Consider the following 20,307-nt stretch of genomic DNA (forward strand, 5'->3'; position numbering starts at 1 on the left):
TCATTCTTCTGCGTTGGCAGGTCATCCTGGCATTTTTGGTACCAGGGATTTGGTGGCAAGGTCCTTCTGGTGGCCTTCCCTGTCACGAGATGTGCGAGGCTTTGTGCAGTCTTGTGACGTTTGTGCTCGGGCCAAGCCTTGTTGTTCTCGGGCTAGTGGATTATTGTTGCCCTTGCCTATTCCTAAGAGGCCTTGGACGCACATCTCGATGGATTTTATTTCAGATCTGCCTGTTTCTCAGAAGATGTCTGTCATCTGGGTGGTGTGTGACCGTTTCTCTAAGATGGTCCATTTGGTTCCTCTGCCCAAGTTGCCTTCTTCTTCCGAGTTGGTTCCTCTGTTTTTTCAAAATGTTGTTCGTTTGCATGGTATTCCTGAGAATATCGTTTCTGACAGAGGGACCCAATTCGTGTCTAGATTTTGGCGGGCATTCTGTGCTAGGATGGGCATAGATTTATCTTTTTCGTCCGCTTTCCATCCTCAGACGAATGGCCAGACCGAGCGGATTAATCAGACCCTGGAGACATATCTGAGGTGTTTCGTGTCTGCTGACCAGGATGATTGGGTTGCTTTTTTGCCATTGGCGGAGTTCGCTCTCAATAATCGGGCCAGCTCTGCCACTTTGGTGTCCCCGTTTTTCTGTAATTCGGGGTTTCATCCTCGATTTTCCTCTGGTCAGGTGGAATCTTCGGATTGTCCTGGAGTGGATGCTGTGGTGGAGAGATTGCATCAGATCTGGGGGCAGGTGGTGGACAATTTGAGGTTGTCCCAGGAGAAGACTCAGCTTTTTGCCAACCGCCACCGTCGTGTTGGTCCTCGGCTATGTGTTGGGGATTTGGTGTGGTTGTCTTCTCGTTTTGTCCCTATGAGGGTCTCTTCTCCTAAGTTTAAGCCTCGGTTCATCGGCCCGTATAAGATATTGGAGATTCTTAACCCTGTTTCCTTCCGTTTGGACCTCCCTGCATCCTTTTCTATTCATAACGTTTTTCATCGGTCATTATTGCGCAGGTATGAGGTACCGGTTGTGCCTTCCGTTGAGCCTCCTGCTCCGGTGTTGGTTGAGGGTGAGTTGGAGTACGTTGTGGAGAAAATCTTAGACTCTCGTGTTTCCAGACGGAGACTCCAGTATCTGGTCAAGTGGAAGGGATACGGCCAGGAGGATAATTCTTGGGTGAATGCCTCTGATCTGGTTCGTGCCTTTCATAGGGCCCATCCTGATCGCCCTGGTGGTTCTGGTGAGGGTTCGGTGCCCCCTCCTTGAGGGGGGGGTACTGTTGTGAATTTGGATTCTGGGCTCCCCCGGTGGCTACTGGTGGAATTGAACTGGTGTCTTCATCTTCTCTGTTCACCTGTTCCCATCAAGATGTGGGAGTCGCTATATAACCTTGCTGCTCTGTTAGTTGCTTGCCGGTCAACAATGTTATCAGAAGCCTCTCTGTGCTTGTTCCTGCTCCTAGACAACTACTAGATAAGTTGGACTCTTGTCCATGTTTGTTTTTGCATTTTTGTTCCAGTTCACAGCTGTAGTTTCGTTACTGTGTCTGGAAAGCTCTTGTGAACAGGAATTGCCACTCTGGTGTTATGAGTTAATGCCAGAATTTTAAAGTAATTCCTGGATGGTGTTTTGATAGGGTTTTCAGCTGACCATGAAAGTGTCCTTTCTGTCTTCTGCTATGTAGTAAGTGGACCTCAAATTTGCTAAACCTATTTTCATACTACGTTTGTTATTTCGTCTTAATTCACCGCCAATACATGTGGGGGGCCTCTGTCTCCTTTCGGGGTATTTCTCTAGAGGTGAGCTAGGACTTATATTTTCCTCTGCTAGCATTATTTAGTCCTCCGGCTGGTGCTGGGCATCTAGAATCAACGTAGGCATGCTACCCGGCCACTGCTAGTTGTGCGTTAGGTTTAGTTCATGGTCAGCTCAGTTCCCATCTTCCAAGAGCTAGTTCCTATATAGGCTGATGCTATGTTCTCTTGCCATTGAGATCATGACATATGGGGGGCTGCATTATATTCTGTGGGGGGCTTTATTAGATTTTATGAGGGATGATTGCATCATACCCTTTGATGGGGCTACATTATATTCTATGGGGAGGTGGGCAGGCTATATTATATCTTGTTCGGGGCTACATTATATTCTATTGGGGGGGCTGTATTATATTTATATTCCTTGATGGGTGATTGCATCATACTCTATGAGGGGGCTACATTATACTATATGGGGGGCTGCATTATATTCTATGGGGAGTGTTGTGAATTGGACTTTTTTGGCTCCCTCTAGTGGTTACTAGTGATATGACTCTGGGATTTCCTTCCCTCTGTTTGCACCCAGCTGGGTCGTTACTTCAGGGGTGTTGCTATATAAACCCCTGGAACCTTAGTCCAGTGCCTGGCATCGGTGTTATCAGACACATTCTGTTTTCTCCTGTTTGCTGGTCCTGGTTCGTGCTAAATTAAGCTAAGTCTTGCTTCTTTGTTTTTTGGGTTATTTGTTTGCTATCATTTTTGTCCAGCTTGTACTAAATGTGATTCCTGACCTTGCTGGAAGCTCTAGGGGGCTGGTGTTCTCCCCCCGGGCCGTTAGACGGTTCGGGGGTTCTTGAATTTCCAGTGTGGATATTTTTGATAGGATTTTTTGCTGACCATATAAGTTATCTTTCTATATTCTGCTATTAGCTAGTGGGCCTCTCTTTGCTAAATTCCTAGCTCATTCTTATGTTCGTCTTTTCCTCTTACCTCACCGTTATTATTTGTGGGGGGCTTCTATCCAACTTTTTGGGGTATTTCCTCTGGAGGCAAGAAAGGTCTTTCTTTTCCCTTCTAGGGGTAGTTAGCTCTCCGGCTGGCGCGAGACGTCTAGGATCAACGTAGGAACGTTCCCCGGCTGCTGGTATTTGTGGTGCTAGGATTAGTTATATGGTCAGCCCAGTTACCACTGCCCTATGAGCTGGTTTTCTGTATTTACTGACTTAGCATTATTCCTGAGACCCTCTGCCATTGGGGTCATAACAGTATTCCAGGCCAATATTGAATGTTTAAAGCATTGCAGAAGTGGGATAATAAGAAAGGAAATTCTGAGTTTTTTTTTTTTCCCTTCCTTCTCTTCCTCCCCTTTACCTTTGAGTGGCGTGTGCTTGCTGCAGACATGAATGTGCAGACCTTGATTACAAGTGTTGACCAGCTGGCAGCTCGTGTGCAGGGTATACAAGATTTTGTTACCAGTAGTCCTATGTCTGAACCTAAAATACCTATTCCGCAATTGTTTTCTGGAGATCGATTTAGGTTTAGGAATTTCAAGAATAATTGTAAATTGTTTCTTTCTCTGAGACCCCGTTCATCTGGAGATTCTGCTCAGCAAGTTAAAATTGTTATTTATTTTTTACGGGGCGACACTCAGGATTGGGCTTTCTCGCTAGCGCCAGGAGATCCGGCATTGGCGAATATTGATGCGTTTTTTCTGGCGCTCGGATTGCTTTACGAGGAACCCAATCTTGAAATTCAGGCAGAAAAAGCCTTGCTGGCTATTTCTCAGGGTCAGGATGAAGCTGAAGTGTATTGCCAAAAATTTCGGAAATGGTCCGTGCTTACTCAGTGGAATGAGTGTGCTCTGGCCGCAAATTTCAGAAATGGCCTTTCTGAAGCCATTAAGAATGTGATGGTGGGTTTCCCCATTCCTACAAGTCTGAATGATTCTATGGCGCTTGCTATTCAAATTGACCGGCGTTTGCGGGAGCGCAAAACCGCTAATCCTCTGGTGGTGTTGTCTGAACAAACACCTGATTTAATGCAATGTGATAGAATTCAGACTAGAAATGAACGGAAAAATCATAGACGTCAGAATGGGTTGTGTTTTTACTGTGGTGATTCTACACATGTTATATCAGCATGCTCTAAACGCCTAACAAGGGTTGTTAGTCCTGTCGCCATTGGTAATTTGCAACCTAAATTTATTTTGTCTGTGACTTTAATTTGCTCTTTGTCTTCTTATCCTGTTATGGCGTTTGTGGATTCAGGTGCCGCCCTGAGTCTTATGGATCTGTCATTTGCCAAGCGCTGTGGTTTTGTTCTTGAACCGTTAGTAAATCCTATTCCTCTTAGAGGTATTGATGCTACGCCATTGGCGGAAAATAAACCACAGTTTTGGACGCAGGTGACCATGTGCATGACTCCTGAACATCGGGAGGTGATTCGTTTTCTTGTTCTGCATAAAATGCATGATTTGGTCGTTTTGGGTCTGCCATGGTTACAGACCCACAATCCAGTCCTGGATTGGAAGGCAATGTCTGTGTCAAGTTGGGGCTGTCAGGGAATTCATGCTGATTCCCCGCCGGTGTCTATTGCTTCCTCTACTCCTTCGGAAGTTCCTGAGTATTTGTCTGATTATCAGGATGTATTCAGTGAGTCCAGATCCAGTGCTCTGCCTCCTCATAGGGACTGTGACTGCGCCATAGATTTGATTCCAGGTAGTAAATTTCCTAAGGGAAGATTATTTAATCTGTCAGTACCTGAGCATGCCGCAATGCGTTCATATATCAAGGAGTCTCTGGAGAAGGGGCATATCCGTCCATCCTCTTCCCCTCTTGGTGCGGGAATTACTGGCCATGAAGTGGGCATTTGAGGAGTGGCGTCATTGGCTCGAGGGTGCTAAGCATCGTGTGGTGGTCTTGACTGATCACAAAAATTTGATGTATCTCGAGTCTGCTAAACGCTTGAATCCTAGACAGGCCCGCTGGTCATTGTTTTTCTCCCGTTTTGACTTTGTGGTCTCGTATTTACCAGGTTCAAAGAATGTGAAAGCTGATGCTCTTTCAAGGAGCTTTGTGCCTGACTCTCCTGGAGTCACAGAACCTGTTGGTATTCTTAAAGAAGGAGTTATTTTGTCAGCCATTTCTCCTGATTTGCGACGTGTGTTGCAGAGATTTCAAGCTGGTAGACCTGACTTTTGTCCACCTGACAGACTGTTTGTTCCTGATAAGTGGACCAGCAGAGTCATTTCCGAGGTTCATTCCTCGGTGTTGGCAGGTCATCCGGGAATTTTTGGCACCAGAGATCTGGTGGCTAGGTCATTTTGGTGGCCTTCCTTGTCACGGGATGTACGGTCATTTGTGCAGTCCTGTGGGACTTGTGCTCGAGCTAAGCCTTGCTGTTCCCGTGCCAGCGGGTTGCTCTTGCCCTTGCCTGTCCCGAAGAGGCCTTGGACACATATTTCCATGGATTTCATTTCTGATCTCCCGGTGTCTCGGGGTATGTCTGTCATCTGGGTGGTATGTGATCGCTTTTCAAAAATGGTCCATTTGGTGCCTTTGCCTAAGCTGCCTTCCTCTTCCGATCTGGTTCCTGTGTTCCTTCAGAATGTGGTTCGTTTACACGGCATTCCTGAGAATATTGTGTCTGACAGAGGATCCCAGTTTGTTTCCAGGTTCTGGCGATCCTTTTTTGCTAGGATGGGCATTGATTTATCGTTCTCGTCTGCCTTTCATCCTCAGACTAATGGACAAACTGAGCGAACTAATCAGACTCTGGAAGCTTACTTGAGGTGTTTTGTTTCGGCAGATCAGGATGATTGGGTGACCTTCTTGCCGTTGGCTGAGTTTGCCCTAAATAATCGGGCTAGTTCCGCTACTTTGGTTTCGCCATTTTTCTGCAACTCTGGTTTCCATCCTCGTTTTTCCTCGGGACATGTGGAGCCTTCTGACTGTCCTGGAGTAGATTCTGTGGTGGATAGGTTGTAGCAGATCTGGAATCATGTGGTGGACAACTTAAAATTGTCACAGGAGAAGGCTCAGCGTTTTGCCAACCGCCGCCGCGGTGTGGGTCCCCGACTTCGTGTTGGGGATTTGGTGTGGCTGTCTTCTCGATTTGTTCCTATGAAGGTCTCCTCTCCTAAATTTAAGCCTCGCTTCATCGGTCCTTACAAGATATTGGAAATCCTTAATCCTGTGTCCTTTCGCTTGGATCTTCCGGTTTCATTTGCCATTCACAACGTGTTCCATAGGTCTTTGTTACGACGCTACGTTGTGCCTGTGGTTCCTTCTGCTGAGCCTCCTGCTCCGGTGTTGGTTGAGGGCGAGTTGGAGTACGTGGTGGAGAAGATCTTGGATTCTCGTCTCTCCAGGCGGAGGCTTCAGTATTTGGTCAAGTGGAAGGGTTATGGTCAGGAGGATAATTCCTGGGTGGTTGCCTCTGATGTGCATGCGGCCGATTTGGTTCGTGCCTTTCACGCTGCTCATCCTGATCGCCCTGGTGGTCTTGGTGAGGGTTCGGTGACCCCTCCTTAAGGGGGGGGGGGTACTGTTGTGAATTGGACTTTTTTGGCTCCCTCTAGTGGTTACTAGTGATATGACTCTGGGATTTCCTTCCCTCTGTTTGCACCCAGCTGGGTCGTTACTTCAGGGGTGTTGCTATATAAACCCCTGGAACCTTAGTCCAGTGCCTGGCATCGGTGTTATCAGACACATTCTGTTTGCTCCTGTTTGCTGGTCCTGGTTCGTGCTAAATTAAGCTAAGTCTTGCTTCTTTGTTTTTTGGGTTATTTGTTTGCTATCATTTTTGTCCAGCTTGTACTAAATGTGATTCCTGACCTTGCTGGAAGCTCTAGGGGGCTGGTGTTCTCCCCCCGGGCCGTTAGACGGTTCGGGGGTTCTTGAATTTCCAGTGTGGATATTTTTGATAGGATTTTTTGCTGACCATATAAGTTATCTTTCTATATTCTGCTATTAGCTAGTGGGCCTCTCTTTGCTAAATTCCTAGCTCATTCTTATGTTTGTCTTTTCCTCTTACCTCACCGTTATTATTTGTGGGGGGCTTCTATCCAACTTTTTGGGGTATTTCCTCTGGAGGCAAGAAAGGTCTTTCTTTTCCCTTCTAGGGGTAGTTAGCTCTCCGGCTGGCGCGAGACGTCTAGGATCAACGTAGGAACGTTCCCCGGCTGCTGGTATTTGTGGTGCTAGGATTAGTTATATGGTCAGCCCAGTTACCACTGCCCTATGAGCTGGTTTTCTGTATTTACTGACTTAGCATTATTCCTGAGACCCTCTGCCATTGGGGTCATAACAGGGGAGGTTACATTATACTTTGTGGGGGGGTTACATTATACTCTGTGGGGTTGCTGCATTATACTCTGTGGGGTGGCTGCATTATATTCTGTGGGGTGGTGGCTGCATTATACTATATGTGGGCTGAATTATACTGTATCGAGGACTATGGGGAATACATTATACTATATGAAGAACTATGGGGTGCATTATACTATGGGAAGTGAATTGTACTACATGGATGACTATGGCGGTGCATTATACTATATGGAGCACTGTGAGGAGTGTATTATGCTATATGGAGGACTGAGGAGTATATTTTAATATATGGAGGACTGTATTATACTATATGGAGGACTATGGGAAGTATATAATACTATATGGAGGATTATGAGGAGTTTATTATACTATATGGAGGACTATGGGACACATTATATTATATGGAGGACTATGGGGTGTGCATTTTACAATATGGAGGACTGTGATGCACATTATAATATATGGAGGACTATGGGGTGTATTATACTAAAAAGGCAAAATGCTGCATATTCATTGGGTGATTGGATTGTTTATGCCGGAATAAAAATCCTTGTTCTCAGCAGCACATCGCCGGTGTAAACTGTAGATGTGCTGCTGAGAACATGATACTGTATGGTGATCTGTTAGTGATCTATTAGTGATCGTTCTGTCCCCTTCATTCTTTCTCAGACAGTGGAAATAGGCCGGGAAAGAAGCGTCCAACGACTTCAGTATTGTCGATCACACTCGTTTAGCGGCCTGAGATCAGCGCATGTAAATACAACCAAAATGCTTCTGTGTGATGTGCAATATGTTAGCATTTGGGGCCCCATTTTAAACTTTGCCTAGGGCCCCACTTTGCCTAAAACCGGCCCTGCACGGCAGGTCACTTTTTGCTGTGTAACCTAACTCTCTGTAGATGTAATCTACATGAGGATGACATAGGCACGCTCCACAGCTTAGCTCACCTGTCAGATCAGCCCCACTGCTTAGTAAGCCGGCTGAAAGCCAACTAGGCCAACATCTTCTAAAAGCTACTATTAACACGCTGGTGGTTTGTACAGTATGTTACAGCATAAGCTTCAATAGAGTGACATATGCTTAGGTGACTGCTTCACCTTGTTTTTATTTGTACGTCATCTAATGTATAGAGTTTATACTGTAATTTTACCCATCATCATGTAAAAGGCAGGGCCAGGGCCGTAGTCGTGGCCCCCAGTTGCAAAAAAATAATGTCCCTTCTGCAGCATACCTTTCGCTTCACCCTCTGCACCATCTGGGTCCCATCGGGCTGGCTGAAGTTCTGCTGCTTCTGTTGTACAATAAGAGACAGAGTCCTTTTCAAACTTAAAAACGATGAACATCATCAGCATTAGGTTCCATACAGTTCACGTTCTCCGCTCTCCCTAAGCTTTCTCCTACCTCCTGCAGTACATTATGGGGTCGTATCAACTCTTGCGATAACACAGTGTCCTCCCTGTGCAAGCTCACTTCTCCTGAGAGTTCCCTCATCCGTTTCGCCCTGGTACAGAGGGCTTCAGCCCAAGCAATGATCTGCCACATGGTGAGTGACCTGTGTCCCTGTACTGGTCCAGGACCACTTCTCTAAGCTTCTGTCCCAAACTGTGGTAACGCTGCTGCCTCGGCTGTACTTCTGTCCATCCGGACTCTAAATGGCTGGGTATCAGTCTTAACGTTGCGGAACTGTCTGCCCAACATGGGAGCTAAGCCCCTAACGCTACAAACAGGAAGACACTTTCCTCTTGACACATACAGCCCCTCCTACATAACTATGTATAATTTGTTGGCCCATCTAGTGTCCGATGTAGGGTCCTACACTTACCCTATCACTACAGAAAAAGACATATGACAAAATGGAATATATATACAGATCTAACACATAGCAGCATACTTAAATACATAGCAGCATAACAACTATACACCTTTAAGGGGGTAGGGACATAGTACCCCCTTATAATCAAAAGCTACCATTGCCAAATAGAAAATGATGAAATGGAGACGTGATAACAGGAAGTGCAGTCAGTGTGTGTCTGAAGCCACATGGAGTACTAGGAGAGCCTGTGTGGCTAAGCCAAGAGGCATAGTCAACGGCTACCCCGATGACAAGGGAAAAAAATATTCTTATTGATCTCCTAAAGTGGGAGGACAGGTATAGTGGAGAGGGACAATGTTGGCACGCTAGGTTTTTAGAATTATAGATTAATCCCCCATTCGGTGTAAAGTGATTTTCAGGTGATGCACCTTATTTGACGAACAAGTAAACATGTGTAAACAAAGTTAAGCAATATGAAGTTTGGATATGTTCACAAGTTGCTTTTTTTAAAAATAATTTCTTTTCTGCAGCCAAAACCTGATCTCTTGCTGTGTTTTTTAGGATCCCAAAATTCAGTTTGCTTCCACAATGCAAGCATGAACAATACAAAGTGTTAGACCACCAATCCGAGACTTATGTGAAATCATAAAACATTTTTTGAAAAAGGGACAATTTGGTCAAATTATTTAATGGAAAAAGTTTTTTATGTTTGAAAAAATAGTGACTATTCTGAACAAAAAAATCATGAGTTTATGAAAAAATACACAATCGCAAATGTAAAAACAGTGGGGGGGGGGGGCTGAATTGGTCGGGAATGATTTATAGTGGCAGAGCATTGAGTTTGGTCAGGCATTTTTATTTTTACACATTGGTCGACCCTTGAGCTGGTCATGCATTGTTTGCTTTCACACATATCGCTAATTTAAACTGTGCTAATACTAACATGCATGTTCATATGAGGACTCCAAGGCATTATGGTTTAAACTTGGGAAAAATCAAAAAAATAAATAGGTTTCACATATTGCTGTACCTGTGTTCTTTTCACTAAAAACGCAGCAAAAATGTATTTTGCTGCTTTTTTGCACTTACTCATTCCTTTCTGTGGGTAAAAAAAAAAAGCTACAAAAATGCTGAAAGAATCGATATGCTGCAGTTTTCAAAATTGCAACAGTTTTCCAATTCAGTCAGGAAAATAAACAAGCTTTTGCTGGTACTGTAAAAAGCAGCTTTTAATTTGCATAAAAAAGCAGCAAAAATGCAACGTGAGAAAATAGCCTAATTAGTGTTACAAATGTACTGCTGAATTGCTGCTGTTACAGGTTAAAGAGGTTGCTCAAGCTTGGGGTTCAAGTCTGCAGTCACTCTATGTGATTGCAGACTTGTGAACTCTCACTGCATGGGCACCACACACTGTCAGGATTCTCTAGCGCTGGAAGCGGGCAGGTTCGTGACCGCAAGTATGCATTTTGTATCTATATGGTTACATGCCAACTAGACGTGTGTGGCCTCACTGAATTCGAGTGAACTGAGCAAGGTTGGACACGTCTACTCGGAATGTGGCCAGAAGTATTCAAATTATCCTTAGAGCTTGTTCACATATTGCGTTTTTTAGGCATTTTTAAGGGTAAAATATTCTGCACTCTACAGTACCAGCAGAGTGAATTAGATTTCTCAAATCCCATGTACAGGGATACCTCATACACACATCACCACGTACAGGAATGCCTCATATACACTCACCGGCCACTTTATTAGGTACACCATGCTAGTAACGGGTTGGACCCCCTTTTGCCTTCAGAACTGCCTCAATTCTTCGTGGCATAGATTCAACAAGGTGCTGGAAGCATTCCTCAGAGATTTTGGTCCATATTGACATGATGGCATCACACAGTTGCCGCAGATTTGTCGGCTGCACATCCCTGATGCGAATCTCCCGTTCCACCACATCCCAAAGATTTCATGTTGTTTACGCCAAATTCTGACCCTACCATCCGAATGTCGCAGCAGAAATCGAGACTCATCAGACCAAGCAACGTTTTTCCAATCTTCTACTGTCCAATTTCGATGAGCTTGTACAAATTGTAGCCTCAGTTTCCTGTTCTTAGCTGAAAGGAGTGGTACCCGGTGTGGTCTTCTGCTGCTGTAGCCCATCTGCCTCAAAGTTCGATGCACTGTGCGTTCAGAGATGCTCTTAGGCCTACCTTGGTTGTAACGGGTGGCGATTTGAGTCACTGTTGCCTTTCTATCAGCTCGAACCAGTCTGCCCATTCTCCTCTGACCTCTGGCATCAACAAGGCATTTCCGCCCACAGAACTGCCGCTCACTGGATTTTTTTTCTTTTTCGGGCCATTCTCTGTAAACCCTAGAGATGGTTGTGCGTGAAAATCCCAGTAGATCAGCAGTTTCTGAAATACTCAGACCAGCCCTTCTGGCACCAACAACCATGCCACGTTCAAAGGCACTCAAATCACCTTTCTTCCCCATACTGATGCTCGGTTTGAACTGCAGGAGATTGTCTTGACCATGTCTACATGCCTAAATGCACTGAGTTGCCGCCATGTGATTGGCTGATTAGAAATTAAGTGTTAACAAGAAGTTGGACAGGTGTACCTAATAAAGTGGCCAGTGAGTGTATATATCACCATGTACTGGGATACATCATATATACATCACCATGAACCATGAACAGGTGTAATAGTATGCAGGTACTGAGTATGTCACCACGGAACAGACAGACCAACAGTTGAGGGGTTTAATAACAGGAATCAGGTTCTCCTTGCAGGGAGGAAGCAGTGGAATATAACTAGCAATAAAACAGTGCAAAAATATGGGAGTCAAACAGTGTAACAGAATTAAGCAGGATTTCTTGAGAAAAAGAACACTTATCAGTCTGATGAGGACTTGCTTGAAGGGTCGTCTTCTCCATCGTAGGCGTCGAGATACAGCGGCACTTGTCGTCCCTCTGTTGTCCGTGGGCTGAGTAGTCTCTAGGAGCCCGCTGCCTGGGGTTTCGGGAGTTAATGTGATCTGCACAGGCTCTGAGTCTTTAACTTTTACAGCACAGCCTATCCCGGGAAAACGATGGTCAGTCTATTGTTAAGTCTCTCACCAGGAATCAGAGGCTCTGCACTGTTAAGTCTCTCACCAGGAATCAGGGGCTCTGCAATGATACCGTGGGTACCAGGGGTCACAGTCTCTGTACTAATACCGTGGGTACCAGGGGGTCGCAGTCTCTGCATGGGCCAATGTCTCTGCACGGGTCTCAAAGCGCCCCTCTCCAGTCACAGCAGAGTCCGCTTTCATGTACTCACAAGATGCAGTCTTTCTGGGCAATCTCCCTGTATTTGTCCTCTGACCGGGAGCTCTCTCTTCCGGAGCACAGCTGCACCCTGCTCTGACCGCTGCTCAGTTTCTTGCGCGCGTGCCTTTCCCACTCTCTGCCTGGCTTCCTTCCTGTCCCAGTCTCTAAGTCTGCCCCCTGGGGAACCTGTAGCACAGCTCAATGGTTCCAGGCACAGAGTCGAGAAGGTAACCGCCCCCGGACTCTTCTTGTGCTTCACCTCCTTACACAGGAATGCCTCATACACACATCACCATGTACTGGGATACCTCATTTTCTAGGGGATACACTTGTGATGCACAGAAGAACCATGGACAAGATGTTAGGAATTTTTCACATAACGTATTAGCATATGTTCACTTACACCCAAAGACCTGCAAAATAAGATTCGGGCATATGCACTGATGATGCACACAGGGCGCACTGTAACTCCATCTGCATCATTATAATCAATGACCTCCCCCCCTCAGTGTATACACTGAAATCCTGTTTTGCAGGGCTTTGGACTTACACCCCAGAGGAGCCACTGAACGTAGGGTGCATTGAACATAGCCGTATCTTACACAGTGATATAACAGCCCTGCACGCTCTGCCATCTCCCTCCCAATGTGTCCCGACTGCAGAGCTGCTCGCATAAAGTTACAGCAGTCAGAGAAGGGGGGAGATAATCCTTGCATGTCACTGCACCAGCAGTCCACACAAGGGTGAAGAAGGAAGAGGAGGGAAGGGGGAGAAAAAACAGCAGGGGCAGCTACTAATGCAATGCTGCATTTATTATTCACACAGAACCAGACATACTGAAAATGTCTCCCCCTTCTCTGCCTCACCAGGACATGTGCCCCACCTGCTCTCCTCTAGCAGAGTTTCACCCCTGCCTTACACCAAACTTATGAGCAGAGAGGTACTTTATTATAATTCTTCATGATTTCCTGCAGCTCCTCATTCTTCTGTGTGGGTCCTTCCACATGCTCTGGGGCAGCCTGCAGCGGTCTCCTCACAGCTGCTGCACTGTCTCTTTCTCTCTGAGTAGTGAGGCAACACACTGTAGGCTCTAGTGACTGCCTATCCACCAACCAGAGCGCAGGAAGCAGACAGTGCAGCCTCTTGTGACTTCTTCTCCACCAATCAGTGAGCAGGAAGCAGCCAGTGCAGCCTCTAGTGACTTCTTCTCCACCAATCAGAGAGTGGGAAGCAGACAGTGCAGCCTCTAGTGACTTCTTCACCAATCAGAGAGCGGGAAGCAGACAGTGCAGCCTCTAGTGACTTCTTCTCCACCAATCAGAGAGCGGGAAGCAGACAGTGCAGCCTCTAGTGACTTCTCCACCAATCAGAGAGTGGGAAGCAGACAGTGCAGCCTCTAGTGACTTCTTCTCCACCAATCAGAGAGCGGGAAGCAGGCAGTGCAGCCTCTAGTGACTTCTTCACCAATCAGAGAGCAGGAAGCAGACAGTGCAGCCTCTAGTTATTTCTTCTCCACCAATCAGAGAGCGGGAAGCAGACAGTGTGGTCTCTAGTGACTTCTCCACCAATCAGAGTGCAGGAAGCAGACAGTGCAGCTTCTAGTGTTGCTGATCCTTGATCTGATGCCGGTGACGCCCGGGGCTGTCTGCTAGGTCTACAGGTTGTCACTGTGACACCTCCCAGCCCAGCCCACACGTTCCTCTCCAGCAGGTTGCTGTGTACAATGTGACTGTGAGAGGCAGGTGCATCTGGCATGCTGTGATGCAGATCATTTAAAGGGAATCTGTCATCAGATTTTACCTATCTGAACCATTTATATGGACATACAGATCATAAAATGATGAACTAAGTGATACCTTTATGTTTTTCAACTGATGCGTTGTTACAGAGAAATCGTCTTTTATCTTGCTATATAAATGACTTGTTTTGAACTATGGGCAGGACATCGGCAGGTACAGTAGATAAGCCCTGCCTCCATACTCCATTTTCATATTTCGCGCCTTCCAAAAATCTCGCGTGTGTGCAGACATCTCCTCTACTAGCCCCTGCAGTGTAGTGCCCCTTCCATTGCCACAGGCTTCAAGTGCCTTCTGCACAGGTGCATTGAGAGGAGATTGCTGCACACATGTGATATTTCCTCAGAAGCGGCTGACATCTCAGGTTCCCTTTCAAAGCAATCTGCAACCATCAAGCATATGAACTACAGTTGTGAAGAATAGAACCCTATGTATTTGCATTGTCTGTCATCATCCTAAACGGAAACCCATTTTTGCATCTAGGTAAATTCTTGAGACATAATGACCATCATGTGCAACAATTCTAACAAGGAAAAAGTAGAACAGTGTCCATAATAATAATGCATAATTTTTTCTTCTAACTGTGCTCTAACATTGGGTGCTGTGGGTGACAGATTTACTGGTTTATGGCACAAATTAATTTAGATTAGGTCCTTTCTTGTCTATAACAGTCTGTAACTTGTCAACGATTGCTTGTTGTATGGCTGTCTTACAACCAGATTTACACCTCAGCAGCAGATTGTCTGGCACTCTGGACTTGTTAAAGGGGGTTTCCACTACTAGGACAACCCCTTCTTGATCAAAATGTTTGAAAATTCCTTCGTCAGGGGGAATTTTCATTCCGAAACGCGCGTCGGGGTGTGTGTTATCAAGGTCAGCAGCATTTAAAGGTATAGTTACTTTATTTTGTTGGGGTGTATTTTATAGCGCCAGCACTCCACATTGTTTAGATTCTTATGCACTTGTCACGTTCTACTATTCATTGTATGCACTATTTTACACTAGCATCTTATTGTCCATCTTTTAATTTGGCACATATCTACTAATATAGCAAGATATAATTTACTCTATATATACTAGTGCAGATGTAATTTTGGTGCACACAGGCACATTTTTGCTATTTGGTTTACACTGTTTTTTGTTTTTTAATTTTGTTATACATATATATTTATATATAACAAATTTTATTATCTTATTTTCTCTCTCTCTTTTTTTGGTGCTTTTAATCCCCCAAAATACATACATACATTTATCCTATTACCTTATCCGCTAAATGCAAGTCGGTCTTTTATATACTCATTTTTTATATATGTATACATATATATATTTTTTAGCCATTTACTCTTTGCAATTTTTACCTTGATACATGCGCATTAATAGTATGTTGTTTTATTGTCAAATCAATCTAATATATAAAGCTGAATGTGTGTATGTATGTATGTATGTATGTGTGTATGTATGTCCGGGATTGGCATCTGAACCGTCGCAGCTACAGCCACAAAATTTTGCACAGTCACACGTCTGGACCCCGAGAGCGTCATAGGCTATGTTGTGAGGTGAAATTTTAACCCCGTGCTTTCCAATTCACCAAACAATTTTGCCCCTATCTACATAATGGGGAAAAAATGAAAGGAAAAGTGTTGGAGGCAAATTAACAGCTGCCAGATGTGAACAAGGGGGACTTAAAGAATGACAGCGATGGCGCCAAAGAGTATATACTGTACAGTTGCTAAGGTGGGGCCCCAACATGGGATAATCACCACACCACCACGGGGATATGAACACACACACAAAATGCGCCACACACTACCACGTGCTCGAACACATATACCACCCTCAGCACACATTTCACCACGCATACACCAACCTCGCCACATAAAAGTCGAAACACAAAAGTCGCCGCTCAAAACTCGCCACGCGCAAAACTCTCCACATGCAAAACTCGCCACACGTGCAAAACTCGCCACATGGAAAACTCGCCACACGCAAAACTTGCACACGCGGAAAAATTGCCACATGCACAAAAGTTGCAACACATGCAAAAGTTGCCTCACACAAAACTTGCACATACTCAAAAGGCACCACACATAAAACTCGCCACGCGCAAAACTCGCCATGCGCAAAACTTGCTGCACACAACTTGCTACACTAACCTGTCACATGCAACTCGACACACAAAAAGTTGCTACACGCATGTCGCCACACAAAACTCATCTCACAAAAGTCGCTACATGCATGTCGCCACACGCAACTCAACACACACAACTTGACACACGAAACTCGCCCTAAAACACACACAAGTCTGGTATTATCCTTCAAAAATAAAAATCTGATTAATAAGCAGACAAACTACAAGAGCAACAAATGTACCATATAGGAATCCAGCAGCTGTCAGTCACATGACCAGTCTATTATGTGTATGTGTGAGCTAATATATACTGCCAGGGGGTGGGCTTCCTGTAGGCTGGGGATTTATCAGGCTGCCAATTTAGCTTACAAATACTGAGGTAAAAACACTGACCAAATAACGTGTGAACGAGGTCTAATACAGGAGGAGATGACATACAGATATATACTATATACAGGAGGAGATGACATACAGGTATATACTATATACAGGAGGAGATGACACACAGGTATATACTATATACAGGAGGAGATGACACAGATATATACTATATACAGGAGAGATGACACACAGGTATAAACTATATACAGGGGAGATGACACACAGGCATATACTATATACAGGAGAGATGACACACAGGTATAAAGTATATACAGGAGGAGATGACATACAGGTATATACTATATACAGGAGGAGATGACACACAGGTATATACTATTTACAGGGGAGATGACACACAGGTATATACTATACAGGAGGAGATGACATACAGATATATACTATATACAGGAGAGATGACACACAGGTATATACTATATAGAGGAGGAGATGACATACAGGTACATACTACATACAGGAGGAGATGACATACAGGTATATACTATATACAGGAGGAGATGACACACAGGTATATACTATATACAGGAGCAGATTACCTACAGGTATATAGTATATACAGGAGGAGATGACATACAGGTATATGCTATGTATAGGAGGAGATGACATACAGGTATATACTATATACAGGAGGAGATGACACAGATATATACTATATATAGGTGAGATGACACAGGTATATACTATATACAGGAGATTACATACAGGTATATCTAATATATAAAGCTAAATGTGTGTATGTATGTATGTGTGTATGTCCGGGATTGGCATCTGCACCGTCGCAGCTACAGCCACAAAATTTTGCACAGTCACACGTCTGGACCCCGAGAGCATCATAGGCTATGTTGTGAGGTGAAATTTTAACCCTGCGCGTTCCAATTCACCAAACAATTTTGCCCCTATCTACATAATGGGGAAAAAGTGAAGGGAAAAGTGTTGGAGGAAAATTGACAGCTGCCAGATGTGAACAATGGGGACTTAAAGAATGAGAGCGATGGCGCCAAAGAGTATATACCGTACAGTTGCTAAGGTGGGGCCCCGACATGGGATACTCACCTCACACGGGGATATGAACACACACACAAAATGTGCCACACACTACCACGTGTTTGAACACATATACCACCCTCAGCACACATTTCACCACACACACACCAACCTCGCCACATAAAAGTCGAAACACAAAAGTCACCACTCAAAACTCGCCGTGCGCAAAACTCGCTACATGCAAAACTCGCCATATGCAAAACTCACCTCATGGAAAACTCGCCACACGTGCAAAACTCACCTCATGGAAAACTCACCTCATGTAAAACTTGCACACACAGAAAAATTGCCACATGTACAAAAGTTGCACCACATGCAAAAGTTGCCTCACACAAAACTTGCACATACTCAAAACGCACCACACATAAAACTCGCCACGCGCAAAACTCGCCATGCACAAATCTTGCTGCACACAACTTGCTACACTAACCTGTCACATGCAACTCGACACACAAAACTCATCTCACAAAAGTCGCTACATGCATGTCGCCACACGCAACTCAACACACACAACTTGACACATGAAACTCGCCCTAAAACACACACAAGTCTGGTATTATCCTTCAAAAATAAAAATCTGATTAATAAGCAGACAAACTACAAGAGCAACAAATGTACCATATAGGAAATACGGCAGCTGTCAGTCACATGACCAGTCTATTATGTGTATGTGTGAGCTAATATATACTGCCAGGGGGTGGGCTTACTGTTGGCTGGGGATTTATCAGGCTGCCAATAGCAACCAATCACAGCTCAGCTTCTATTTTGCTACAGTTAATTAATCTGAGCTCTGGTTAATATAGGCAACAAAGACATTCTCAGTATAACAAAGCTAATATATGTTAAGAAATGCTTCTATTAGCTTAGTTTTTGCCTTTTAATAATTACATTTCTATCTATTTGTTTTGTGGTTTTTTTGTGCAGAATATATTTTTGTTAACACATTCTATTTTGCTAACAGCAGTCATTAACCCGGGCGAAGCCGGGTAGTACAGCTAGTACTAAATAAAGTGTTATTTCTTATATCTTCTGCCTTGGTGATCTCTGACCTTCTAACCAGTTTGGTGCATAGATTAGTTCTTTATTTGAGTGGTTTCCACTTGCCCTCTTTGTACATTGGTGTTTTCGTGGTATTCAATTTGAATTTTTGTTCTTCTATATTTGTAAGGCCGGTTTCACACGTCAGTGGCTCCGGTACGTGAGGTGACAGTTTCCTCACGTACCGGAGACACTGACACACGTAGACCCATAAAAATCAATGCATCTGTTCAGATGTCATTGATTTTTTGCGGACCGTGTGCGGACCGTGTCTCCGTGTGCCAAACACGGAGACATGTCAGTGTTCGTGGGAGCGCACGTTTTACACGGACCCAATAGAGTCAATGGGTCCGCGTAAAACACGGACCTCACACGGACATTCTCCGTCTGGGGTCCGTGTGCGTGCCGGAGACAGCGCTACAGTAAGCGCTGTCCCCCCCACATGGTGCTGAAGCCGGTATTCATATCTTCCCTGTAGCAGCGTTTGCTATAGAGAAAATATGAAGAATAGTGTTAAAAATAAAGATTTAGGTGTCCGCCGCCCTCCCACCCCCTGTGCGCCCCCCCCGCTGGTCAGAAAATACTTACCCGGGTCCCCCGTCGGCTGTCGCTCCTTCCTGGTCTGGCCGCGCCTCCTACTGTATGCGGTCACGTGGGGCCGATCAATTACAATCATGAATAGTCGGCTCCGCCCCTATGGAGGTGGAGCCACATATTCATGACTGTAAATGATCGGGCCCACGTGACCGCATGCAGGAGAAGCCGCGGCAAGACCAAGAAGGAGCGACAGCCGACGGGGGACCCGGGTAAGTATTTTCTGACCAGCGGGGGGGCGCACAGGGGGTGGGGGGGCGGCGGACACCTAAATCTTTATTTTTAACACTATTCTTCATATTTTCTCTGCAGCAAACGTTACTGCAGAGAGGATATGAATCGCAGCTTCAGCAGCTTCAGCACCATGCAGAGTGGGTACCACACGCTCCGTGTGGTACCCACTCGCCATACGGGCGGCACACGTGTGCCGCAGGTATGGCCTCCGTGAGTTCCCAGGCACACGGACACGGATAACTCCGGTACCGATTGAGGCCGGTTTCACACGTCAGTGGCTCCGGTACGTGAGGTGACAGTTTCCTCACGTACCGGAGACACTGACACACGTAGACCCATAAAAATCAATGCATCTGTTCAGATGTCATTGATTTTTTGCGGACCGTGTCTCCGTGTGCCAAACACGGAGACATGTCAGTGTTCGTGGGAGCGCACGTTTTACACGGACCCAATAGAGTCAATGGGTCCGCGTAAAACACGGACCTCACACGGACATTCTCCGTCTGGGGTCCGTGTGGCGTGCCGGAGACAGCGCTACAGTAAGCGCTGTCCCCCCCACATGGTGCTGAAGCCGGTATTCATATCTTCCCTGTAGCAGCGTTTGCTATAGAGAAAATATGAATAGTGTTAAAAATAAAGATCCATGTGTCCGCCGCCCCCCCACCCCCTGTGCGCCCCCCCGCTGGTCAGAAAATACTTACCCGCTCCCTCGCTCCTTCCTGGTCTGGCCGCGCCTCCTACTGTATGCGGTCACGTGGGGCCGATCATTTACAATCATGAATAGTCGGCTCCGCCCCTATGGGAGGTGGAGCCACATATTCATGACTGTAAATGATCGGCCCCACGTGACCGCATGCAGGAGAAGCCGCGGCCAGACCAGGAAG

At 45.4% G+C, this 20,307-nt stretch overlaps 1 protein-coding gene across 2 annotated transcripts in view; it reads left to right on the top strand.

The window, feature by feature from the left end:
* ATP8A2 (ATPase phospholipid transporting 8A2) overlaps window positions 1-20,307 on the top strand; it is a 1,034,865-nt gene that overhangs the window by 7,371 nt on the left and 1,007,187 nt on the right. The gene's annotated exons all lie outside the window — the stretch shown is intronic.

The sequence above is a fragment of the Ranitomeya variabilis genome, chromosome 3 (assembly GCF_051348905.1).
Source record: "Ranitomeya variabilis isolate aRanVar5 chromosome 3, aRanVar5.hap1, whole genome shotgun sequence".
Taxonomy (NCBI): domain Eukaryota; kingdom Metazoa; phylum Chordata; class Amphibia; order Anura; family Dendrobatidae; genus Ranitomeya; species Ranitomeya variabilis.